General features: G+C 39.6%; 2 long non-coding RNA genes across 3 annotated transcripts; one reads left to right on the forward strand and one right to left on the reverse strand.

The window, feature by feature from the left end:
* The first annotated feature begins 11 nt into the window (after positions 1-11).
* LOC139676485 (uncharacterized) lies at positions 12-25,712 on the forward strand. Of its 2 annotated transcripts, XR_011698664.1 has the most exons (5): positions 12-245; positions 11,858-11,934; positions 16,644-16,710; positions 20,037-20,135; positions 20,844-25,712. It is a non-coding gene; the product is annotated as an uncharacterized lncRNA (long non-coding RNA). The 2 variants fall into 2 exon arrangements; XR_011698663.1 differs by having other exon boundaries at positions 20,037-25,712.
* Positions 22,590-27,831, reverse strand: LOC139676486 (uncharacterized). Its single transcript, XR_011698665.1, has 3 exons — positions 27,670-27,831; positions 25,933-27,237; positions 22,590-23,240 (listed from the first exon to the last, which is right to left on the reverse strand). It is a non-coding gene; the product is annotated as an uncharacterized lncRNA (long non-coding RNA).
* Positions 27,832-27,914: the final 83 nt, after the last annotated feature.

The raw sequence follows: 27,914 nt of genomic DNA on the forward strand, positions 1-27,914 counted from the left end.
CCGGCCCCCGCCGCCAGGCCCGGGGCGGCCGCGCCGCGCTCCGCGGCCCCGGGGCTGCGGGGCTCCCGCACACCCCGCTCGCCCCCGGGCCTCCCTCCCTCCCGCCGCAACTCGCACTGCGCCTTTTTTCCCCCCCTTCTTCTTCTTTTTTTTTTTCTTTCTTTTTTCCCTCCCTTTCCTCCCTCCCTCTCCCCGCAGCGGGACTGGAGTCTCCTCAGCATAGCCCCGGTGCCATCGCAGCCGCAGTGAGTACAGAGAAGGGACCCACATCTTGCCGGGGGGATGTTTCTGACACATCTTTGCGGCCGCTGCCGGGCGGCGGCGGCGGCTCCAGGGCTCCCGCTGCAGCGCCGGGCTCTCCTTCTCCAAGCCCCGCGTTCAGGGATGCAGAAGCATCTTCTCCCAGCCCAGCCCACGTAGAAGGCAAAACCAAGCAGGTTTGTCTCCATGTTTCCTTAAAAAAATAGGTAGCAAGGTGTATCCCCAAGCCGGAGCTTTTCATGACCTTGTGTTACATTTGAAAATCAGACAGGCGAGAGAGGGGGGAGGAAAAATCCACTGCTTGGTTTCTGTGCCACAGAGGCGAGGAAATTATGTTCGGATGTAAAGTACACGGCACATTTCTGAGAGCCAGATGTGTCAAGCCTGGCTCTGCAGCCCTAATTTACAGAGCCTCACTAGAAAAAAAAATAATTCACTTCTGCCATGGCTCTGAGTGGTAAAATGGCTTCTGCGTTTTGAAGAAGCACTAAGTACAAATCACCAGGGACATTTTACAGTGCCAAAGGTTCCTGCTTGTCATTTTGTACTTTTCCCTCGTTTGAATTACCTTTCAGAGCAGTATTGGTTGTAATTGTGCAAAGTTCAGCTTAAGGATTTAGGAGGAAGAAAACTCTCCTGTGTTGGATACTTCAGAATAACCTTGACCTTTCATTAGTGCTTATCCTAAAAGATAAGTCATGCAGGGAAAGCAGGGAATTGGGCAAGGCACCTGCAAAAGCACAAATGAAATGTCTCTGTTTTTAAACTAGTGTTAAAATGGCTTCTGAATCTGACTAAACAAGGGGCAATGAGGGGCTGAAAGACAAAATCTAGAGCTCGGTGGCAAAATTCAGTTTGACACAGACAGGACCCCCAAGCTGATTTCCTCATCTCCAGATGCATTTTGTGCCGTCAGTGCAGCCAGTGCTGCTGAGACTCAAACTGCCAAAAAGGGTCAATTCCCTCTGAAAGAAACTGAATCAGCCAAAAGTATAATCAGCTTTTCAGGGAAGTACAAGACCACTGAACCATGTTTCCAGTTGCATTTCTTTGTTCCTCTGTAACTGTTTTCTGATATTTGTAGCAGGAATTATGAGGGCCGCTGGCATTTCTGACTATTTGAAATTACAGAAGCCTAATCCTGGGTAGGAAGCTTGAAACATTTTCTTCACAGTGCAGCCACTAAAAGGTTAAAGTCAATTCACAGCTCCTGGTGACAGTTTTCCTTCAGCAGATAGTGCCTATCAAGATGGTCTTTCTTTCTCCTGTTACACCCTGAGAGCAGGAAACGGGGCAGCATTTATATTGCAACACAGCCCTCTTCACTCCTCAATATTATTACCAGCACAATGATATTTTCATGAACACTTTTATACATGGAGCTAATGAACATTTAAAGGAAAAGATACACAGCACAAACCACAATCAAATGCAATGCCCTGTAGAAACACTGAGTATTCAAAAGCTTTTCAGGATCTGACCTTAATGGAACACAAGAGCAATCCTGGGTACAGATCCCATTTATATGCAGAGTATACTGCAGGCCGAAGGAAGGGCTTCTGCTAAAGTTATTGTAATTTTTTGGAGAGAGAGGATGCATGTTCGGGCCTGAAGTTATTAACTATCCATCTATTCTGATGGAAATAGGGACATTTGGATACACTTTGTCAAATCAAAGAGTGCTTTCTGCTTCAGATATGTTACCCAGAGGTGATGTACCACCGTTTGAAAATCTGCCCTTGCAAATCAGGCATGCCAGGGTGGGAGTGTATTGATCAGTCAGGAACTTTTGCTTGTATCTAGTAATGCTGGAAAACAGGCAGAGAAGATTTTCAGTCCACACTACCTGGAATATGCACAGGCCTGGAAATGGAGCTGTTAGTTGTAAATACCTCCTACAGAACAGATTTTTTAAAAATTTTCTGAAAAGAGAAGTACACCCTGGTAGAAAAAGCAGTTTTCTCTTTGTACATGCCATAGTCCTTGAGGGTGTGACTGTAGGTACACAAACAAAGCTGTATTTAATCTCTCTGAGGGAATTTTATAGAGAACATCTGTTAAAGAGAAAAGTATATTTGTTTCATGAGCACTGTAACTTATAGTATTATCCCTTCCTTCCACCAACATGTATGATTTAAGTAGTGTGATGTCTGTGGATTTTTCAGCTGTAATTTGTTTTAGCTCCTGTAAAATAAGGGTTGAAGACAAAGAGCTGTGCTGCAGTGTGATACAGTCACAGTATTCACAATCCAGCACTGTATGCATGTATTGGAGTGAACAACAATTTCCTTCCTGTACGAGCAATTTAATTTATGGAAACATACTGTTTTGTGTAAAGAAGGTAGTAGATAATTAACAGTATTCATTTAATCTAATTATAGGCCTCTGAGGCAAAGAGCTGACACTTTTCATTGTGGTATATTCAGAGAAGTTAATTGAAACAACATTGCAGCCACAAGGCATAACATGCCCATCATATATTTGATACTAATTCTTTTCTCAAAAACAGGATGAATCTGATGCTCAGCAGAGATAAGGATTACTGTTACTCACCCGAGTAAGGAAAGTCTGGGGAACCTCATTATGCAATGCTGCAGTGCACTGCAATATCTCTGCAATTCCAGAGCTAACCACAGACAACTTAATTTGCCAAATTGCAAGACGGTTTTGTAATGTATACAAGTATCTATTACAAATTAAGAAAAGATTGAACACATTTCTAGCTGGGACGTAGGTCAGAATTTGAAGAGAGATCTGCCTTGAGAAGCAATAGCTCGATGTATCAACTTTTAGCTCTGTTTAATCATTAGGAGGTACCAAGTAGTAAGAGCAGCCTTACCCTTAGGAGCTGTTACTAGGGATGTCATTTGTGGCTTTAAGCTCTCAGTATGACAAACAGATACATAGACAGAATATCAATATTTGCAGCTCCCAAGTATATGTATATATATTAAAAAAAAAGAGTATGTCAGACCATGTGCAGTTTCAGAGTAATTTTTCCTATCACCTGATACACACCAACAACTCAATCTTCTGACAGCAGTGCTACTTTCAGTCTCAAAAGGAAAGTAAAGCAGCTCAGCTCTGCAAAGCTTGCTTTCAACTGGGAGAGAATGTGACAGACCACACATGCTGGTCATGGGGAAGCATTTGCCATATATATTTTAAAAATTGGCATTTCTTATATAAATGGCAGATGCTTGCAAGCTGAACCAGCATGTTAGAGGCAAATTTCAGTGTTTCCCCCTGTTTTGCCACTGGAGGAGTGTAACTGGTGTCTCTGCAGCTCCAGCAGTACCGGGGGCAGGACACCTTCCACCCCCCCTCCCTGGCTCCTGCTTAGTGACCTCCACCTCTGCCCTGCCCGTGGGCAGCAGAGGCCACCCAGTGCACCCACCATCTCCCACTGTGTCTTCCCGTAGCTCCAGGTGGTGTTCCTAGCTGGTGGGAGATGAACTTGCAAAGGCAGTGCTGCTCAGCCCTGTGATGAAGTGTGCCTAATGGATGTGGGGATGGCACAAGCACTCTTAGAGGACAAACACCCACAGTGAAAAGGCCACTGAGCTGAATGCAGGGCCGTGCTTTGCTCTGCCAGTGAAGAGACATTGCTGGCAGCCCTACCTATAATTTCAAAATTGCTCATAGTATTTTCAAGTGTATTTTGCAGAGATACTTTTTACTGTGGTTAAAAAAGCAGCATATTGTATTTTAGGCACTTGAATGTTTGTTAATAAAATCAGAGAGAGGAAGCCCGAAAAATAAACAGATAATGACATGCGGTCACCTTAACTCTGGGGCACTGGCTCAAGAGATCCAGAATATTTGATAAAGAAGATCTCTAAGAAGAAAAAAATCCTGAGTCTACTGTTGTTAGTCATACCTGATTCCTATTTTTATACATTACAGATAAATCACAATTTGCATTGATGTCTGACTCAAAAAATCAGCCTATTTTAAAGTTCAATCTGCACTCACACTCCTTCTCTCCCTTGATAATCTTAAGTAACCTCCCTCCTGCCTGGCTCCTGCCTTCTCCTCGTCCTTTGTGCTATTTTCAAGTAACTCCCAGCTCTTTCTCTGCCACACTTTGTTTATACATCTCTCCATTCCCTGGATCTTGCCTTCTTACACACTTCACATTCTATTTTCATCTCCTACTTTCCTTTCCTTCATCTGCACACCCACCTTCTTATTTTTAATTAATTATTTCCTCTGGCATCTTATCTCTACCGTCATTATGCTAATTAACCTCCTTACCCAATAGGCCATACCCTTTCCCATTGCCTAGCAGAATCTCTTTGTGTAAATATGGATAATCCCTTTTTCCCCCCACTGCTTCCACAACTGATTTTGGTTCATGATGTCCTGGGAGAATTTCTAGCACTGGTCAGTTAATATTTGTCTCCCTGGAATCTACTGCCTTCATCTCCTCCTTCTCACTTTCTCTCCCATGCTCTGCTGGTTGCAGGCCTTCTCCCAAACTCTTCCATCTTTGTGACCCATCCTCTTTTTCTCACTGACTCAGCAGCAGGAGAAAGGGAGATGATGCACCCAGAAGGGGTGCTCAGATCTCACAGGCAGTGATCTCTTGGGAATGGAGAAGGAGAAGCTGCTGAGGGATCTTGTGTGTGGTCCCCACTGCCTCAGGCACATACCTGGCTGTCCCCCTGAGAAAGCAGCTCATGGTGCTTGCAGGCCATGCAGCCACCAAAGACACTGCAGGATCCATCAGCATAGGATGGTCTTCGGGAAATGTAACTGCCAAAAGCGTACAATTCTTAACTGATCACACATAAACTGAAATTCTGTGGAGTCTTATAACTTATGGAGTTTTACAACATTTTTGCATTTGGATGCACATCTGTGAAACCACAGCAGTGGTGCTGCCAAGTTCCAAGTTGCTGCTTGAAAGGTACATGGGTGAAACCAGACAGTGATGGTGTTCCATTTCAAATTCCTTCTGTAATGGGGATACCGACACTTCTGAATGAAGCAACCAGATTATTATTTTTTAATATGGGCAAAATATTTTTTTAACCTTGTTCTTGAGAATTACTACAGTGGTTTAGCTAGCAACTGCCAAAAATTAAACCTGAGGCAGATGCTTGGCTTGGAGAATACCAGCCCAAACAGTGACAAGCAACTGAAAACAAGATGTTATTATGAAGCACTGGACAACGTGAAGCAAAGCAGTTCCATGACTTTGGCCTAAATGTGGAAGACTTTTAAATGAAGTGTAGTGACTTTCTTACTGAAAACTTTGTTGAAATAGGTGGAATTTAGTCAGATTTCACATTTTTGAGTGATTATTTCCTCTGAAGTAAGTTAAAATAAAGAAAAATAAATCCAGAGTGTTCTGATGTGAAGAGGGAAAAGGAGGAGTGTGCTTGATTGAGCCTGGGAGCACTGGGACTGGGGGCAAGACCAGTTTCTTTGGCAATAAAAACCTGAAAGATCTGCAGAAGTGCAGAAATAAATTATCCAAAAGTATTCTGTGAAGATGAAATTTTTCAGAGTCAGCAGAGGGAAGGAGGGAAAGGAAGTGCTTCTGGTGGGAGAACATCAAAGCTAGAGAAAGGGAGGTGCAAACATTTCGTTAGCTTTGGGGTTCTTAAACGCCCTGACTCTGCTCTGCATGTGCCGATGGATTAAACCCGTGGAGTTGAGCAGGTGTCCTCGTTCCAACACCCTCATTAGTGCAGTTCCCTATCACAAGCCCCAGGGAAAGCACAACCAAACAGCCCCCAAAAGTGCTCCATGTCTCTCACAGTTGACTGTTTGCCTTCTTAACACCAAACTGAGAACCAAGGCAGCTCGGGAGCTGCTCCCTGTCTTGAAAGCTGTTTCATGGCACTGGTGCTGGATGTTGGCGCGGCAGACAGGGCAGCTGAGGGCATTACCTGTGTCAGTCATCTGACTGCCACGCTCTGCTGCCTCCCTGCCAGAGCCTTCCAGAGCAGGTTCACAGCAAGAGTTACAGCAATTACCACCCAGTGCTACTTGGCAATGAAAATTGCCATCCCATTTCTCTGCTCTGGGTGGAAGTAAGAGAGTCACAGAAGCCTTTTATAACATACAATGAACTGTCTGTTAATTTGCAAGTACAAACATTTTCTTTTGTCTATAAGATTACTACTTTAAAATACTTTCAGCAGATTTAATGCACTGTCTGTCACTTCACTGTATGTTTGCTTAAGAGATATGTTCTAGACTGAAGAGATTATTTCAGGAAGTCCCGTGGCCTTTGTTAAGCAGGAAGTCAGAGGAGGTGAAAATGGTGGTCCCTCTGACCATCTCATCTCTATCAGTCTGTCCAGGATTTTAACAGCAAACCTACACTATTGCTGTAAACTTTCTCTGCAGTTAAAATATTCTGAATTATCTTGCACAGCCCATGTTTGAAGAACTTTGGTGGCATTTAAGCAAAATGCTTCATGTTAATGATTATATGAATTATGGCCAAAATGCTGACCTGTGATAACACTGGAGAACAGTATGAAATTAAAACTGCTGTAATTAAAAAAAAAGTCTGTTTTCATAAACAGTTGAAAATTCTTGCTAGGTGCTGTTGCTTGGCATACAAGTTCTTCTGTTTTTCTTAAATGTGTATGTGTTTAATATGTTCAGATTTCTTTTGGGATTTGATATTAAGCCTAAGCTGGCAGTGCTTAGTTCTGGGACCACTGCAACACTTACACAATGTACCTTACTCTTACAGGTATTTTATGCTCAGCACCTTCTTCCACCTGATACAGTTTCACCTTTTTTTTTTTCTTTTAAACAGGAAAAAATTAAGTTTAAGGATAGCAGAAAAATTGTCCTGACAACATGATCTAATGAACCACAAAGCAGCTTTCAAAGAGAAAAAGTAGCAGGAAGTTCTTTCATACCGGGTATTAAAAATAGACTGCACCAAGTCCTGGAATGCACATGGCAGTTATGTAATGATTTTTCAGTGACATGCATTAGGAAATATTCTCAGTACATGTTTTTCCTTCCTAACACCCAGTTTACTTTTCTGAAGTTTGGAAATTCCTCACATGGATGCTTCTAAGAAGTCTAAAATTATAATGTTCATTTGAATAACCTATCAATTAGCAAGCCACATAATGACAACATCTAATGGTACAATTGAAGTATTTGAATTTAATATACCATTTTCATAATGGTACAATATGAAACATACGATGGAATCCAATTTTTTTGCCCACAAGTTGGACTTGGTTTACTTCTGACTTTGTAATGATTTTGCACTGGAGACACTAAAAGAGAGAAATCAGTTTGGGAACACACCATAAATATTGAGAACAGCATCTCCCTTGGATCAAAAAGGTTTATATGTACTGGGGTATCTTTTAGAAACGGAAGGACTGAGGGCAGCCAGGACAGCTATATCTTGTTTCCATCATACTGAGGAAACTAAATGGTAAATTATTTTGAAGAATGTCTTCCTCAGACTTTTCCTCAGAGGTTTCCCAGAGGTCTAGGCTCTGATCTTTACAATTTGAGAAGGCCATAAAGGAGTTCGAATATAATTGCACTCTATCTTTGGATTTTCACAGTCCTGCTGTTTTCTTGGATTACTTAATCTTTAGAACACATCTGCAACATCCTCTGCCTACAGCAAGTGCAGCACACAAGGAGGGCAGATTCCTTTGTTGTTTGCCCAGAACATTTTCAGCCTTGTCTATTAAAACCCACAAGCCCTCCCACAACCTTTAGAGTCCCACGGCCACCATGAACTTGATCACTAACAGTTTTAATTGCAATTTTTACTTCAAAGACAGCAGAACACCCCGATGTGCAGGCTCACACACCTCCCCACCTGTGTCACACACAGTGGCAGGATTTCCTAGGTTGCCATGTATCAAGATGCACCAGAAGCAGATACAGACATTTTTTATCACCCACTCATGTCACTGATGGAGAGTGATGGCAAGTATTAGGGTGGGTGAAATTCTGGCTGCATTTTGGCTCCTACTAAGAAGTTTTTCTCAATTCATGTAGTGGAGATTAAATGCCAAAAAATCCTAAATGGTCAAGATATGACCATGGTAAAGCAATGAGAGTTTTTTTAAGGTGAGTAGAACTCTAACCTAAGTGTTGGGTCTGGCTTTCCCGAGATGTTTGAAAATATTTTCAAAGCTAAAAATGGTTTTTGTGCAGCAAGTGAAGCTCCACGCTGTTCTTTTTGAGAACACAGAAAAACCTGATCAAAGTACAATCAGATAACACATCTGATTTATTTTCTGTTCTGCAGAAAGACAGAATTTAAAAATCCATATTTGACGTGTGAACAAACTGTACCAAATTCAAAATACTTCATTTTAGAAAGATGCATAAAAAATGAGAACAAGTTAGCATCTTGAAGGGAATCTGTTTGTTTGATAAAACACTCAGAAAGATCTTAAGTGGCAGCCTGAAACAAAATGAATTGGGGCATACTGAACTCATGTTAAAAATTTATTTTAGAAGAGGAGGTAAAGAAATGAGCACCAGAGCTGAGATAAGAATTCTGCTTTGCAAAATGGCAAACATAATTTTATAAGATCAAAGTGTCTTTAAGGCCATAAAATGAAAGAAAAACTGGTTATTAACACATTCATTTGCTTCTAGATGCTGTTACACAAATACATTTCTGGGAATCCAGTGCCTAAAAAGTAATTTGTGAATAAGTCAATACTTATTTTTCTACACTGATACATAGGCAAAGCTCGGGCTGTTTGTGAGGGGAGGAACAGCTTCATGCATAGTATTCAATAGTGCTCCGAGTTACAGGAAGACTCATCATTCACCCTGATTAGTTTACAGGAACTGAAGCAAACAACATTCTGTGTTTTCTTACATATTTTATGACTATTTTTATATAAGCAAGAGTCAGACTTTGTCCCTTTTGAGGAAAGGACATTTTAGAGCAAAGAGAGAATTACAGACTCCTGTTTCTTTTAACTCTTCTGCCAACTTTGCTTCAACCAGTCACTTGTGAATATTTCTGAGTTTTATTTGATACATTAACTTATTTTTCCAATGAGATTTGCTGTTATTGAATGTGATGTTTAAGGTCAACACTGCAAATGTAGTAAATGAAAGCATCTATTTTGGCTGAATTTAAAACCTCAAGTGTTTTCTGTTCCCAAACAAATATGGGAAACCTCATTTGCATATTCAGGGAGAAAATATTTGCCTCTTTTCCCCAAATTTGCTCTTACTTTCTTGCAATTTTCCTTTTGTTCACAAATCTTTATTCTGTCAGTTGAAGTTGCTGATGTATCTAAATTAACAAGTCCTATCATTATATTCATAAAAGGAGCAAATTTGAGCTCACCTCTGAAACCCAAAGCAAAGCTCTGCCACACCACATTTCCATCTGCTTTCCAGAAAGGCAGGGATTATCCTGTAGCACTGAAGGCTCTGCTTTCATGGTGGGAAGGAATTCTGGATTTTACACTGTTTGCTGGCTATGCACAACAGAAGAATAGACAATACCATCTGAGCTTGGGACAATTAACAGGATGTCTTTAGAATATTTTTATTACGTTAATCTTTTCTTTTGCTTGAGCCAGCATTCCCCTTGAGAGGAAGAGAAATGATGCTGAGACAACTTACTATTGCAAATTAATTGTATGGTCCATTTCCCAAGCATTTAATTTGGCCACAGCAACCTGTTGAACTCAAATGAGTTGTCAGAAAGTGACATAAAAGAGAGGCCAAGTTCTTTAGAGGTGGCCAGTAATTTTAAAGGATGAAGGGAAATGGCTGGCATTATTGCTTTTGTCCAAGTAAAGCCTCTTCTAAACAGGGTAAGGGAAAATCAAGTGATTTGGCCTCACCAAAACTCATGCTACTTGAGACTTTTTGGAAGTGTTGATTGAAGGCAAACTATGGACTGGAACAGAAGACCAAGAAAAGACTTCATATGGCAAAAGCATAGAAAAGATAAAGAAAAAAGTGTAACATTTCTTACTTCACATAACAGCTAAGTCTGAAATTTGGGATATCAGTTGGATAGGAATTGAGATGGATGCACCTGCTCAAACCTGAGCCATCTCCATGCAAGGCAGCTCTCTGCACCTGCATGAGTACAGGTGTGGCTCTTGTGAAGAGGCCAATACATCAGATCTCTGCTGCTTCCAAGTCAACAGGTCTGAATTTGATCTTTTACAGCATGGCTTGTTTATTCTTTTTTAGCTCTGGCATTCTAGAAAGTATTTCCATGTGTGTAGCCCTTGCCTGAGTCCACTCTTGGTATGTGGACCTCTGTGATGAAGCAATCCTGGATCCTTAACCTATTGCCTCCAGCTTTCCCAGCCTGCTGCCTGGGTGCTTCTCTCACAGCTGTATGGATTTCAGCTTTTCAAACTCCAGTTTGATTCATTCTCTCAACACAGGAATTTATCAGCAGTATAAATAATTTTGGAATCACAAAGGCATAATTTTATAGTTAAAGACATCCTATTTTTCTGGGAAAACTTAAAGGCTGTTGGTAATGGAGACAGATTAGAATTTGGCACTTGATCAGACTCTCAAGGCATCTCTGCCTGAGTAAATTGTGTTTCACTAGGAATATTTATTGTTCAGGAAGCAACACTTAAATTTTTCTATGACAAGAAAGAATTATGAAGAACTTTATAGAAGGTGGTGTATCACTTCAGAGAAGATTTCCACCAGCCTAGTTACTATATGTAAGCATATATCCTTCCATGAGCAGGAAGGAGTAACCAAACACTTCTGACAGGGAATTACTCTCTGAGACCAGGACACAGATATTTTAGTTATAGGGAGAAGACCAAGATGAAATACTTATTCTGGTGCATTTTCAAGATAATTAGTTCCCATTTTGTTTGCATGTCCTAGAGATGACTTCTTTTCAGATAATTTCATAATGTTAGATTCCAGAGAAGTATGATTCACAGAAGTGCAGGGACTCTTTTTACTAAACTGACCTTGAAGAACAGATCTGTTTCAGTCTGTGCTTAATCTCTTCCTTTCCTGACTCCTCTTATCACTTGCAAGAAGCCAGAACCATCAGCGACATTCCCTCTGCGGGCTTCGTGCTCCTGCCAGCTCGGCTGCCCTGCAGATGGTGGCCAGGAGCAAAGCTCTTTGCAGGCTCTGGGCACAAGCTTGTTCTAAATGTTACTCAAAAATCCTAATCTGAGTCTTGGTACCAGATATCCATTCATTTATTAAGAACAAACACAGCAGACAACTAATGCTGCACTTTTTCTGTTATTCAAACCTGCTGCTAACAATGAAGAAGATGATGTCATTCCCTGGATGTGACAAAGGACTAATATTATATGCAGTAAAAACAATGAGTCAACAGTTTCTATGCCCTTGAGGTCAAAGCATTCAGCAGTTTTGAAAGTAGACTGTTCTTTTTTTGTTCACAGAGCGTGTAGTTGTACATTAATACAAAACGTGTGAAATTAAGACCTTGATTTAAAATGACAATTAAAAAAACTCAATTTTTTTTGTGTCAAAAAAATGTTTCAAACTAAAAGTCCATTTGAATTATCTTATAATATAAACTCACTGGTACTTTTTTCCTCCAGATATGTTGAATACTGCAAAACTCTTCTCTTTTTTTTTTTAGGTCAAAAATACACTATCTATGTTAAATTATCATTTCTATGATCCTGAGAGGCACTTTGAGCAACAGGAGTATTAACTGTGAGTATTAATGTGCAACTAAAGAATATGAAATTTTCTGGAGATATTTTGTAATGGTCTGAAAGATAAGAAAGACCTTTAACATGAAAATGTGTTTTGACAGACAACTGAAAGCAAGCTGTCTAACAACCAAAGTTTCCCAGATTTTCTGGAATACTTGAGGAATTGACCAAATCGTGGCCACCTTTAACCACAGCCGCATCAAGCTCAGGCTAGTGCAAGAAGTGCTGTGTTCATGCAGATCCTTCCTTCAGCAACTCTCAAACCACTATGAAGATTATTATCCTCCTCTTACAGACAGTGAATCCAAAGCACAGAGAAGTGACAGCTCAAGGTTGTTTAAAAGTCAGGAGAGTTTGGAAAAGAACCCAGATTTCTCAATCCCTGTCCAGCACTCTGCCCACTGGGCTCCACTGCCTCACTGAGAATCTGTCTGATACCCCTCCTTTTTCAAACTAGACAGAATTTAACAACTTCGAGTTTTCAGTTCATCATACTGTTGTCTATAATAATTTTATTTTGTGAAAAAATAGACTTGCCTAATTAGATCAGGTTTAAGTGCAAGGGAATCCCAGGCCAGCTGCAGTTTCCACTCCTGTCGTCCTTCAAATTTAGAGACAGGAGAGTAAAACTGGATTATATCTAGATGGGCTTCTATGCAGGAAGAAGTATCGTCTTGCCTGCATTGACGCTATCTGTCTGTGTTTTGGATTAAAATGAGCCTTAGTGTGGAATAAATAATATTCATCATCCTGACAATTAATTGAAATGAAATCTTAGACTCTGAATCCCCAGGAATTTCTTCTGGCATGCTGACAAAGTGCTGGACAAAGTCTTCTCAGTTTATGCTGACCATTTTAGTGTGTCACCTAAAATACTGCGAATGGGTTCAGTCATAGCTTGTACAGAAGATCCCAGGCCCAAGTGCTTACTTACCCAAAACGGGGAGCAGCACATGTGGCAGCACAGCTGGGCAGCATCCTGACAGCTTTACTGAGGCAGCAAATGCAAGGGGCATGCTTCAGTCTGATCTTTAAACTCTTGGGTCTTCTGATGATTAGGAAACTCTTACCTTTTAGATATTTAAACCAAATATTTAACACCTAAAGACATCCCAGGTGTTTCTGGAGTTCTGTCAAGTGGCTGAAGTGGGACCAGGAAGCGTCTGAGATCCCCAAAGGCACAAAGACTCCCAGGCTCCACACGGCTCCTTGCAGGGGACAGAACTCAGTGCATTTTAATGATGAGGACTTGTTGGAGCATTTCCATCCCAACACAGACATTTCTCTTACAAACTCAAACAAAATCAGGCATTTTTGAGACAAGGCAAAATAAAGAGACTAAAGTAACTTACAGAGTTTTCTCTGGGTATCTCCAGCTCATTACAAATCCTATGGCATGTAGAGACTGGTATTTTCATTTCCATGATCAAGGGCACAATGATTTTGATGTCATGTGAGGGAGTGATGAAATACATTTCCCGTGTGACACAGACAGACATTGGTCTCCTTTTCAAGCTGTGGGGTATTTTTGCAGGCACCATCTCTTACAGCCAAATGAAAGCCAACACAAGGATGTACTTCAGGAAGATTCACACATGCAGCAGCCATAGAGGTGTGATGTTCAGTCATTCACACAAATACAAATATATTTGATTACATTAAAGTTATTATCTGTCTGTTTAACATGTGGACTTAGGAACAACAAATAAAAATAGAGGTTCATATCCTGGTGTATTTCAAGAAGGGATCTTCACCTGACCTTTGTTTTTAAAGCCCTGATCCCAGCAACCAACTGTGAAAACCTGCATAATATTAAGTGCTCTTATTATGACTGAAGCTGCTCCTTTGTTAAACAAGTTTAAAACAGGGAAAGAGATTCCTATTCAGGAAAATAGTGAAAATCATAATTAAACATATCTTAATATTATCTTGAAATCAAAGCATACCTAATCAGGTGACATATCCAAAAGAATATTGTAATGAGGCTGCCACAATGCAAGGGCATATTAAGAGGCATCAGCAACATCATTATTTTGAAATTTTTTTAATATGAGATCAGACAAAGCTATACCTTTATTCATGCTAAACTGTCAGCACAAAAATTTCAGATCCATAGCATTTATAAATTTATAAAGGCAAATGTGTTCTTAATGTTAAATAATATAGATAGAAAACAAAAGTTTTTCATGAAATCATGAAGGAACTCATTAGGCTTTGGGCTATTTTGTGTATGTGTTTATCACACCACCATTAGATCTGTTAGTAGGTCAGTCCTTTATTATATTGTGCAGTGTCTATTTAGAACCTCACTCATAACTACCATTTCAAAAAATCAATTTATACAAGCACAACAGCATATAATTGATCTGCAACAGTATTACAAATATGGACATAGATTTAGCTGTGATTCAGGGTTGGTATTTTTTGAGGTATTAATTTGTTTCACAGTTCTGCTGTTACTTTTCTCATATATTAAAGCAGGCAAGAATGTTTCAGAGCATTAAAAACCCCCACCCTATTTAGCTGGAAGGCCTTTTGAGAAAAATCATATGCTCTCCTCTAATTAATTATTCTATAAACTTAAATATTTGTCTTATTTTGTCTTCCCTGGTAATTGTCTGTTGTTGAAGGAACAACAGAGAAACTTGATACCAATTTTAATCTATTTTTCCTGGCTAAACAAGGCAAGAAAGAGGCACTGCATGCACAATATGTTACCTTTTGTCAGCGTGTTGTCTGTGGAGAAGAGGTTGGCACACAAAATCTGAAATGGCTATTCCATTACTCTTCTGGACAGATCCATGTCCCTCTCCAGGAGGGAACTTGGGAGAGCCCTGAGCTGATCAGTAATTTCCCTGAGCGCACTATTATAGGTCTGAAAGAGAAATGGTGAGAGGCTCTGAGAGGGGTCTGAACACACGCTCCCTCCAGCTGCAGAGCTGAGGATGAACCTAGATCCCACATCCTGGGAACAGCAGCAGGAAGAGATACCTCTTTCCAGGCCAAGGTTGGAGCCAATCTCTTCCTGAATTGCAAGACTGGGTTGGGAATGTTGGATGGAGAACAAACTTGTTCCTGAATCCTAATGTTAGACAAGCAAGCATAGAGGGACTTCAGCTAAATGGGTAGGGTGGGTGTGCTTTCTTACTGACCTGAAGAGATAGGGCAGGATTTCAGTTGGGATAATTTATTTCCTTGCAGAAAATCTGCCCTATCAGTTAGATGGAATTATTACCCACTCACAGAATTCTGCACACCTAGAATGGTATTACTCATTCTCCTTAACAGAAACCCAGCACTGTGGTTTTGCTGATACACTGAAAACTTATTTTGATCTTTCTTGTATTTTCATACGGCACTGTATTGTCTCTTTCTTGATCTTGGATTAGAGTCCATACTGAAAAAAATAAAGTGAATAAGAATAAAAGTTTATGTCGATTTATTTGTAAATGGCCCTCCCACAATGAATCAGGTTTTTCTCCTAAAAGTCTTGCTAAGTACTAGTTAGGGAATTGTCTATATTGTCTTGCAAATGCTGTATTATGTACAAGAATAAAATATTGCTTTTTAAACAGGAATGGATGTTATCACTTCAAATGTGCTTATATGTGTTTCCTGTGCTGAGATATAGCCCAGCAATAACAATACCACAATTACCAGCATGTATAATCTATACTGCAGCCCTGTGTAAATCCCCCCCAGCGAAGGCACTGCACACATCCTGCAGGATACCACTGCCACGCTCGATTGTTTCCGGTTAGCGCTGTGCATCTGCAGGATGATTGCTGGGCCCTGCTCACACTGACTCCTGACTCACAGCACTGCAAGGTACCTCCTTCTAGTAACATCTAGGTATACACATAGAGCTGAAGCATGTTTTGGTCATGATTGCCTAAATGAGAAACCAGAAAACCAGACTCAGACAAACAAAAGTTTTGATAGTTTAAAAATACTTATGGGATTTCCAAAAAGGGTGCAAAAATCCTTACAAATACTGCGAGGGAAAGTGTTTTAGATTTCAATCTGGTTGTTAAATTACTAAAATAATGCATAGCTGGAGTTAATATACAGTGGAGACTTAAATGCATGATCTCGATGCTCTCTCATTCTCTTTAGAACAGAGCATTTCTTCTCTGTGTAAAATATCTGAAAGATAAACATTTTTGAAAGCAAAAGAAAAAATGAAGTCCAAACTAAACCAGAAATACGTAATTTTCATTGCAAGACACATTACAGCCATACATTCAGAAGACTCTTGCAGGAATACTCTGAAAATTGCTGTCATGATTCAGTTAGTCCAAACTAACTGGACAGACTGACTCAGAAATTAGATCTAGTTGACCCGTTCAGTGACTTTGTATTTTTAGTTAGTTCTCCAATTCAGACTTTTCCAAACAGATGTTAAAACCAAAACAAAGTTTTAAATTACTGTAAAGCACTTTAAAATATATAGAACTGATCCTAAAAAAAAAAGAAAAAAAAAAGAAAGAGGTGGCAGCTATGTAATTTGACAACTTTTAGAACTGGGCTCAATAAGCCTCCAACTCCTGTTTTATAACTGGGGAACAGGTCATCTTTCCTGGGTATTTATAATTTCCACTGAGTCTCTTACAAGCCACCAGAATTTTAGTATGCTTTTAAAAAATAATGTAGCAATATACAGAAACATATTATGCAAAAATTGTTATTTTTCTCTTTCTGATACAGGTCTACCATACTAAAGAGTTATTATTCTAGCAGGAAGAAACCATCAAATGCAATGTTTGTCTGAAAGGTATTTTAAATTATTCCTTTTTCTTGCTGCTTTTGGTACAAAATAATGTGATGAATAAACAATGTAAACTTAATTTATCCATTGCAGAAGCTCATGGAAAGTATTCCTTGTGTTAGCATGCATACCTGTGTGGCAGAGGTCTCTGAGGGGAGCAGGGCAGGGGTGCAAGAAGCAACCATGGCCATGTGGCTAAGGGTAGCTGAAGAACTAACATGTTTTGAGAGACATTACCAAGTCTTCTGCAGTTCAGCTCTCCTGGGACACACAAGTCTGCTATAAAACAGTGCAGTCATTCAGATCCATTCAAACAACTTTTTCCTGCAACTGTTACAGTCTTTTCTGTACTGGGTGGTACATTTGACATCTTACATTCCCTGTTACTTTCTCTAGTCTGATCTTGTATAGAAAGATGCTCGTCAAATTGATCACCTGTGCTGAACACAGCTTGGCATGGCTGCATTTTTAACTATGATTGAAGAAAAACGACTACTACTGAATTTTCCTGTATATACTAACCCTCTCACTGCAGCTCCCTCTGGATGCACTTCACACCCCTTCGGAATTAAGTCAGCTGTGCATTATCATAACCCAGGGAGCTTGGCTATCTCTGGCTGTAGAAGAAACTCAGAAGATTAGGGTCTGATATGCCCCACTAGGGTAATGCAAACTGACTTAGCTGAAGTTGTAGATGAACTTCTGTTTGTCAGGATTTGGCCGACTCCTGGGGGATTGCTGAAGGGACATACATAGGAGCCATCCACGGGCAGTGTTTGCACGGATAACCCTGCTAGCACACACACAGCAATTTGTCAGCCTCTCTGCTTGACCCTGAGCTGACTCTTAGGTTTTCATTTAGGTTATTATTTAGGATGGTCACAGGTGTGTGGGTGCTGCTCCCACTCAGCAGACCGATCCATCTCTGCTCACACAAGTGGTTTAAAACAAAAGCTTGTAAACCTGTGATATTACACTTATAAAACAATTATTAATTCTTTAATGGTGCAGATACTTTGGTCAGTTTCAAAAAGCAGATAGAAGTAGCAAATAATTTTCTTATTTATTACAAACTTCTTAGCTGTGGCACCACCTTGTGGACGTTACTACACGGAGTGAGGAGTTGACTAATGGCAACAAAAGCAACTAAAACAGACGTTTTGGAAAAACAGCTACAGTCACACATGATTTGCTAAAGCAGAGTAAAAAAACTAAATGAAAAAAACTATTCCTAAAAATCCACTTACGAAATGAAATGTAGGATAAATACTGTCATCAGGGTACTCAGTTGTCTTTGCAGCTTTTACCAACTTTTCTGCACCTGAGCCAAGAAGGGTGGCAGCCTTCAAAACTAATTTTGTTCCTTCTCAATTGACTAACCAGCAGCATCTGAACCCCAGTTTTGTTGTTGCTGTGCAAGCAGACATGATTTCTGCAACTATGCCAAGCAGCAAGACTTGTAAAGTCAGAACCATAACACTAACCACATGGAGAAAACCTTGGGTCCTACTCCATAAATGCAAACTCAACAGTGAGATTGGTGTCCAAGCTAAGCCAGAAGAAAAATATTCTCTGACAAAGATAAACTGGCCGATCTTTTAATTATTTATTTCAGAAAAAACCAAGGCATTGGCTGCTTCTTATTCACACTGAGTGCAGAAATTCTCTTTCTCCTTAGGCACCATCAATGTAGTTCTATTCCCTGTTGCAATTAGTTGCAAAGTGCAGACTTATTAATGGCCTTGGATGTATCTGGATGGCAGTTTTCATCCAGAAAATTGCAGGAGCAGTTACTGTAAACATGGGGTGAGTGACACAGAAGAGACTGAACCAAGTCTATTTTTATATTGAACTCAGTTTATAAAAATATCTTATTTCTTTGAGCACATGAAAATGTTATTTTTGTGCCCATCACATTCAGCTGATTTGCTTTTAGAAAAGAAGCTAATAAGCTGTGAGGCAAAAATAACCTTATATCTCCATAACAGTACTTTCTCCAGAGACTTGGAACTCCCTTGAATGTTTTAATTATCTCTTTCCTAAAAGTCAACGAAGTAGCATGGCACTAAATTAAAATAATTTTCTTTGCATTTCTGCAAGAACTGATTTCTTGCTGAATTAGCATATCAACTGGGAAACCAATTTCCACAGCATCAGCGACCTTCTGTCACTTTCTATATTACAGAACCGAGAGAAATGGTTTCAGAGGGCTGCAACAGTTTAAAATTATTCAGTATAAACCCACTTACTGAACCGAGACATGCAGGAGGCAAACCCCTGAAATTATGTTGCTAATCTGTGTGGTTTAAAGGCAGATTTCTCCATTTTTAAATGTTGCACTCACTGACACAGAAGCGTGGAGGGTATTAATGGAAAATGGGTTGGAACAGGCAGAAATCTGGTCAGGCTGGAGAAAATCCTGTGAGGGAGAGAAGGAATGAGAAAGCAGCCAGAACCAAAGGGTAACACCATGGGGTGCAGAGCCCTTGTGTGGGGGAACAAAGGGTGTTCCTCCATAGGGTGAATCGGAGAAAGGAACCAAACCCTACACATGGAAGCTTCAGGGGAACCTTTAACAAGAGGAGAATTTTGAGGTGACATTCAGAAAGTCTGAAAAAAGGAGTGGATAAATCTGGCCTCCTCGAGCCCAGATGCAGAACTAGTCTGCAGAAAAACAAAGTGCACAATTCACTAGTTATCAAAAGACAAGGTAATATTATTATGTTATTTATTATTTTTTTTCAGAGAATGAAAGTTGCATAAGCTTCTATGCTTATTAGACATTAGATTTAATTTCCTGTATTACTGAGAAATGGGTGACTTGGAGCTAAGCCAGGCTTTGACAGATATTACAGGTTATACATTTATAAAAGGAAACCAGTACAAGCAGGAACTGCTGCTAGAGGTGTCAATTCAAAGTAATAGTCTCCCCACAAAGCCCCTGTTCCACGCAGACTAGAGGAGATTGAATAGTATTAAATCAGGGAAAAGTGGTAGCAGACAACAGCAACTTTATGACTAAGTGTATTTGACCTTCATGTACTATTTTTGTCTGACGTCTTAATTTTGTAGTTTCAGGATGGGCTCATCCATAGCAAAACTTGATGTCTTCTAATAATTATCAGAGGTGTTATTTATACATTTATGCCTTGGTCTGTCAGACCCAATGTGACTCCATGTATTGATAAGGAAACAGGTTATTTACTTACAGTTTCACTTGCTGAGTGCAAAACCAAAATCCAATCAAATGCTTGTAAGCTATTTATCTTCTACTTTCTTGTGCAGCATTCCTCATTTTCTTGTTTTCCAGCGTGCTTTCCTTTTTTCCTCAGGGCAATATGAAAGACAAAGAGTTTTCAAAAGAAGGAGGACCTGAGAATTCTCAATACAGCAAGTTTGTTCCTTGGCATTTACACGATGAAAAACCACAGGTGAATCTCCCTACCTCTGTTTCAGTCTACCTAAAAAAAAATACATTATCTTTGCCTTCCCACATAAATCTTGTGTCTTTTGAACTATGAATGCCCTTTTTGAATTTCATCTTTGTTCTTATTCTGAAGGTGCTGTAAGAATAGTTACAAACTAAGTGCCATAGAGTATGCAATGTAATTACATATTTTGATTTTACCTTGCTCAAATTATGATATTCTCAACTCCTTGAGACAGTATGTGCTTATTACTCAAGTAATACATCAAAATACATTTTGATTTGTTAATATCAGTGCTAGTAAGGAAAGAAATTGTGGAACAAATCAACAAATAAATTCTGCACCATAAAGCACCAAATATTAATTTCTACATTAAAGTACATGGTAAGATTTTAAAAAGCAAGATTAAACTAAAATATGTGTGCTTCGATAGAGAGCAGTTTTTACCATCTGCAGTCCAGCTGAAGTGAGACATTATGGGTATTCAGTGTCATTAAGACCCAAGTTATGTCTATATTTGTATTTTAAAGTGAAATATCACTCTGATGAGATATTCAAAATACTAAGCAGCTCCCATTAGCCTTTTCTGGGCCTCAGCCATCTGGATGGATTTCTGGGGTCACAGCCTTTGCACTCTTCAGGATTCCTAAATAGTTGAGTTCCAGCTAAAAGGCTGACAAGACATAAGCAAACTGCTTCAAATACTCACAGTGTGGAAGCACCTCTGGAGATCATGCAGTCCAAGCCCCAGCATAAAGCAGAATCACTCAGAGCAGGCTGCTCAGGAGCTCACCCAGTTGGGGTTTGTGTATCTTCACGGACATCAACTTCAAAACCTCTTTGGTGCCCTTAATCATCTTCATGGCCTTTTCCTGCCCTCTCTCCAGTGTGTCCATGTCCTTCCTGCTGTGGGGAGCCCAGAACTGGGCACAGCACTTCCACTGCAGTCTCACCAGTGCTGAGAAAAGGAGAATAATCACCTTCTTTGACCTCCTGGCAATACGTTTCCCAATGCAGCCCAGGCTGCTGTAGGCCCTCTTTTCCAATACATACATGTTCACAGATATAACAGAATTTTAAGGACATGATGAGTTTTGTATTTCCATGGTCTGCTATCTATCAGGGCAATACAAACTATATTATTCTGCTAATACCTGTTTTATGTCAGTATCAGGGATTGTATTTATGTTCTCATTGCATGCTTTTCCTAAATAACTGGCCCACTAAAACCAGTTGTTTAGGATGACTACACAGTGCCTTGTAAAAACATCTGTGCACAGATTTCTAAAGGTAATACTGAAAACTTAAGTGCCAATCAGGGCATCTTTGTAGGAGAGAAGGCATCTTGGAAAACTGCAATTCTAAAGCAGAGGAATTCTCAATTTCATCACGTTGTTAGTGTTAGGATCTAAAGATAGCAGATTAATTACTATTATGTTTAACTGATAGATAACCTCTTGTAGCAGTAACATCCAGCTCATAAACTTCCACAGTTTCCAAAAGCACTCCACACTATATCAGAAGCCAAAAATCCAGTTCTCCCTAATGTATTCCTGAGAACCTTCCACTTCCTCTGCAGCTGCCACAGTGTAACTGTGGACAATATACTTATGTATTGACAATAAACAAATTTGCTGTGAAGAAAGGTCCATAGACCTTCCAGTGGGTCCTCAGGCAGCCTAAAGCAATGAGATGTCTATTAGATGTGTTGTTTGTCTTGGCAAGGAAGAGAGCAACCTTGTTCTTGAAAAATCTACATTTAGTTCCTCATCTATAAACAATTTTCATCAGTTCTTCCATCTGCAGTATAAGTCTTTGTTTGGCAAACAATTTGCAGTGTTTCTTGTTATACATGTCAAATTGTTTCTGTTCTGCATGAGCTATGATGACATAAAAGACCAAAGTTTCATGAGGTGGAAGGAGTTTGTTCCTCCAGAATCCAGTGGTACCCTTACTGCTCTGGTTGGTCCATGGTTTATTTGCATTTCTCATTGTCTGTGACTGCAGAAAAGAGGAACAATTTAGGTAAAGCAGAACTCCTTGCCATTAGTGACATACTAGTACCTGAGCCAATACACAGTCTAGCCAATGTCCTTCTGCCTTCTGGAACAGTTTAAAGTAGGATGCAAAATATTCTTCCAAAAATATACAAAGTCATTTCCATCCATTTTCCTATAAAGCTATGCCAAAAGCCCTGGGAAATCCTTTTGATTCCACCCTACATGCTCAAAAGAAAACTGAGAGACCAGCAAAACCCCACAATATAATTAGGACAATGCAGGCACTCAGATTAACATTATGAAAAGCAAACACCTTTCATACCACTCCCAGCTCTCACATATCCATGCTGAAGAAAGATTAAAATTCAGGTTCTAGGAAGCAGAGTAGCTCTGACCAAAACACTAGATTGGCCCAGGTGGCCACAACCTGCACGATTTTTCATAGACTGACTTTCAAACTGCCTCAAAACTGCCTCTCAGTCTCAGAGAAGTTGAATATCTTTCTCAGATTTTTCCAATGCAGACCAGATGTTCTATTGTGATAATTCTCTCATGGGCCTTTTCCATTTTGACTCTCCATCAGCTAGGGATCCAAAGAGACATTACTTGAAAAACAGGAACCATAAAAGAGCCAGGAACTTATAAATTAAAACATAAACATTAATTTGTTTTCCAAAATACAGATGTCTTTTGTCAGTTCAAGCCTTGATCTCTCCACCAGTTAAAGGCAGCAGTTGTTCTGTGGAGGCATGCACTGGAAATTAGCCAATGGGCATTAACTTTTGGTTCTGAGGAAAACTTGAAGCAGAAACAAAGAATTAAAAGCTGTGATAGCAATTATTGTCTGATTACATTTTAAATGTTTGCGATATTAGTACCAGAAAAAGTGTCTTACCATAAGGAACTGTAAATTACTGAAGCTTTTTGACAAGGCTTGGAGGAGTTTGGGATTGTCTTTGGTGGTGGCAGAGCCTTTCCTTCTCCTGACCTCACTGATCTGTGTAGGCTCAAGGACCAGGATCCATCCCTGGGGAAGTGGATCCTGTGCTGGTGACCAGTGGGGTTCCAGCAATGTGGCACCACCACAGCTCCAGAGGAAGGGACTGGGCTGGAAGAGGAAGGGACCCAAGGCAGATACAGCTTTAAAAGAACACTTTCATACTTTACACAGGTGCTCAAGGTTCAACCACATGCATTTAACATAATAATGCATAATAACATAACACATCAAGCCTTGTTTTCAAAACTCCACTGAAAATTCATCTTTTACAATGCCAAATCACTTGATATATCAGTATTATTATTACATCTTTTAACATTTTTATATCAATAAAAATTTAATGTGAGAATACTTAAAATAGCAGAAAGGCTAGAGGCAACCAAAGAAAACACTGATAAAAATGTGCATAATAAAGAGATAAGGATGAAAAGTTACTTTCTTTTTTTAACATGGCCTACATGTGCACTAATTTTTTATCTTTAAAAAGTAGCAATTCACAAGTCACACCTCTTCATTCCCTTTCAAATCAATTTGATACACCTACACAATTCTTCTGACAGTGGATTACTGCAGGTTTACACTTAGAGTTTCCAGTCCTGCTGTATTTTCTTGATAAAATCTATTAGTCCAAGAGATCCATATTAGTCTGCAACATTTTAGTAATTAACCCCTTGTTTATGATATCCAGCAATTGAACCTCTTATTGTACATATTAGCAGGGGAAGGTTACTCTTCATGATGTAATCAATTCCCTTCTCATATGGGCATCTACAAACAGCTATAATCTCTAATACAATCCCCTATAAAAAGTGTCACTGAAAGTTTGCCCTTGTCTTATACTCTCCAGAGACCTCTGCTTTTCCCAACACTGGCTCCTTCTAGAGCCTTTGGCTCAGAATAAGGCAATAGTTTGGCCTTTATACCAAGGTTTGTCCTTTCTCTGTACTACAGTGAACTCACTTGGTGGAGCAGGGACTCTGAGCAAGCATTATTTCCTCCCTGGAATAAATCCTTGCTTTCCAACACCATCTTATTACAAGCTTTACATATTCATTTTCTTTTCCTAAGCTACAGCTTCTCCTCTAGATTTCACATCACACTAATATCTATCTGTACTTCTCTTGCTGAATTTTTCATGCTTCATTATTTAAGTGCAGGGAATTCTAAGTAGCTGTTCCCACTTCATATGCTCTTCCCTTGAGGGGTGAACTACCCGCTGCTGTTCCCTGTCTGAGGAAGAAACAACTTCCACTGAAAGGAGCCACAAAGTTCCTTTCATGGCTTCATTTCACACCAAGAAAGATATCGATTTTGACTGCACATGCTTGTCCCAGAAAAATTTGCTCTCGGGTAAAAATTTTAGTCCTGTATATTGCTGAAGTTCTAATATTGTCTTCCCTAAGGAGTAGACTGAGGTAAAAATTGGGAATATGTATGTTCCTCAAACGTTTTGCTCTGGCTCACACAATTCCTCAAGGATGCCCTTCAAAAATGTAGAATTATATTCCAAAAGAGGCTTTGGATTGCTATGAGAAACAAAAGGAGTCAGACAGAAACTTCTCAGCATCCACAGACGTTTCTGTAATTTTTAATAATATGCTGGTAATGTGCATTTATAATTTTACCTGTTAATTTATTAAGAACTGTGACTTTTTTAGACCTATATAAGCTACAAATTAGTCATGTTTCTGAAATTCTCAGTCTACTGAAGGATGACAATCTAAGTATTTTGATTCAATATGAAGTAAACAGTTATTTTAAACTGTAAAGTGGCAAATGTGTGTTCACTTTTACAGGTTATTTTAAGTAGTAAAATTCAGACTATTGTTGGCAAGAACTAGGAAATTATTTCCTGGCTTTGTGATGTCCAGTTACCAAACTTTTGTCTCTCTTTTAATCCCCATCCTTAGTCAGACATCCACTTGTAGGGACAGCAGCCTCTGTTCCCCTCCCACCAAAGGGGCTGGCGTGGCACCATGCCTGAATCCTTTTTACTCTTGTCATCCCTTCCAAGGGAGCCACTCCAACCAAACCTCCCCTGGGCACGTTTCCTCCACCGAAAAAGAAGTGGCTGCATTTTCAGCTGCAGATGTTCAGCAGGGAGGCACTTCCCCCAACCCTTCCCTAGATGTCGCCACTCTTTGTGGCTACTTCCTTATAGCCCTAATTACTAAATAGAAAACTATCACAGAGGTTTCTTCTTTCTCCATACAGAAGGAACAGAAAACTATTGTATCTTCAGAGGGACAAAAAGATATTCTATGTATACATTTTTCTATATAATAGAATATATATAATATATCCTATTAATGTCATACTGAAACTTGAAAATAGCTTTTATCACAGGCTTGTTTTCACACTCCTTTTGCCTCCCTAACACTCTCCCTACCAGTGACTCATTGAGTCTGTTATTGCTTCACCTTTTCTATTACTTTATGCTGAAACAATCTCCTCAAGGATATTTCCAAGATTTCCACATTTTTTTCAAAGAATGTCTTTGTGCCCTTATATGATTTTGCCACCCAAAGACTCATTTATGCTACACAAATAGTGTAGGACACAATTCTGTGAATTCAAGGATTCAGGATTCTTAGTGTTTTAGCTGATTCATATCTAAAACTGAGTTCTGGGGACAACATTCTTGTTTCCACCTCTATTTATCACCTTTCTGTAATTCACTGTTTGTTCCTGTGGAAATAGCCTTCAAAAAGCATATGCTGATTTCTACAAATGAATAAAGTTTCTATATTGTCCAGAAATATGAAGACTCTCCAGTTTATTGCAAAGATCACCAAAATACCTTCAGATTTTCCAAGTATTTCAAATCTTCGTTGTGCTGAAGTAGTCATTGATTGGTTGTCCACAAGATGGGGCTTCTACAACAGAGATCTTTGCATCCAGATTTAAGACTGATGTAAAATCTAGGAATGGCATCAGAGTTGACAGGAACATACTTTCAAATTTTGGCACAGGAATGGTCCTCACAAAAGGAACTGCATTCCTGACTTCTTGTGTAAAACCAATAATCCCTCAGGAAATCAAAAGAGCAGCAAATGATTTTATCTTGTCCTTTACCCTTGCACTGTGCTGCTGTACAGCTTGTAAGTCAGAGGCAACATGCACATTACAATCACCCTGTGTGTCTGGCAGAGATTCTGTGTTGTCACCTCTGTCTGCATGAGGTTTTGTGGGACTGTACACAGACCAAAACACCAAATGAAGTGAATGTGGGTTTGAGACATTTTTTAAGTCTATATACAGCCTTACGGTTGAATTTCTAAAACTGTGTGCAAGTCCACTGTTAAGATGTTAACACCTCCAAATAAAAGAGAAAGTTGCTCCACGGAGTGTATAATTTCTATAAACTTGACTGAAAGAGGGAACAGTTTGCTGTTCCAAACTAACTGTAAGCATGCACTTCAAAATAAATTCAAAGCAAGGTAATTTATTCTCAGATACAAAAATTTTGAAATGTTAAAAAAATGGGAATAGACTTACAGTACCGTCAGCTGTCTTGTTTCACTGTGTGGGAAGTGTTTGTTTCAACAGTATGTTATTTATTCTGCTAAAAAAAGGGCCTTTTTTCTCTTTTGTCATATAAGTAAACAATCAAAATTCTCATGTCTTGTAGGAATGTCCCAATCAAAACCAGGACACACTAAGGGGTTGTACAATTACCTTCTTGTATTCCTTCTCATAGTACTAGAGACATCAGGAAGACTTAATTTATGATCATTCCTGTGCATGATGTAGTTGTTTTCTAGAATTTTTTGCAGGAAATACAATAGTCCATCAAACCACAGAAGTGTTTGGGCAGCCAAAAGCAAACCCTGGTACAAATTTCCAGCCTGTCCCTCCAGGAGGAGACTGTACACACACAAAATGTTAAGAAGAAGAAACATTTCTGGCCAGAGGGTAAGGTTGATTTCCCAGAGGTAGTCAGTCACAATCACCTAATACCTTTAGTACAAAGTCTTCAGTGGTTCCTTCTCACATTCCTTCTGTTCAGTCTCCAGTAACTTGTTTGCTGCCACTCAGCAGGCTAAGCTGTCACACACCAGAGTTACCACAGGAAGTGCAAAACAGAACCCTTCAGAATAATCATCTGGAGAAGCATAAAATAAGAAAATCTGAGTAGGCAGGAATTACACAGAGAAGGATATGGAGTGACAGGTGTTACAAATGCTGTATTATGAAAAAGGAAGGACACGGAGTTTGATAAATGGCATTTTTGCACACATTAAATAATACTCTCTTTACTCAGTGCTGAGGTTTTAATTGGAATATTCTGTCCAGCTTGGGATGCCACACTTAGTGGAAAAGTGGACCAAAGAAAGGGTCTGCAGGCCAGTGCAACTTATGGGAGATTTGCATATCATGATCCATAAGGCAAGACTGAAACCAAACACTGTAACAGTCTTCAGGTATCTAAAATCACTGTAACAGTACTGACAGGACAGGTAATGAAGAGTTTGACTTGTAGCAAGCTTACATATTAGGAAAAGAATTGAAACTGGAAGGGATTAGAACACAGTACCTACAGCCATCATTCAGTATCCAAACAGTTTCAACAGTTTTCTGTCAAAGAATGACAAAGACACAGATGATCTTGGACTACACAGAGTTGTCTGCCAGAGGCTCACACTCCAGGGGTTCTCATGCATCGTTTGATCACTCTGTTATTGTAGAAGACTTAGAGATACCTGTGGGTAGAAAACAAAGATTTTAGGCTACAGGAAAAATGGTGAAAATCAGAAAAATGGGAAGACTTGTGAGAAGGTG

The sequence above is a fragment of the Pithys albifrons genome, chromosome 10 (genome assembly GCF_047495875.1).
Source record: "Pithys albifrons albifrons isolate INPA30051 chromosome 10, PitAlb_v1, whole genome shotgun sequence".
Taxonomy (NCBI): Eukaryota; Metazoa; Chordata; class Aves; order Passeriformes; family Thamnophilidae; genus Pithys; species Pithys albifrons.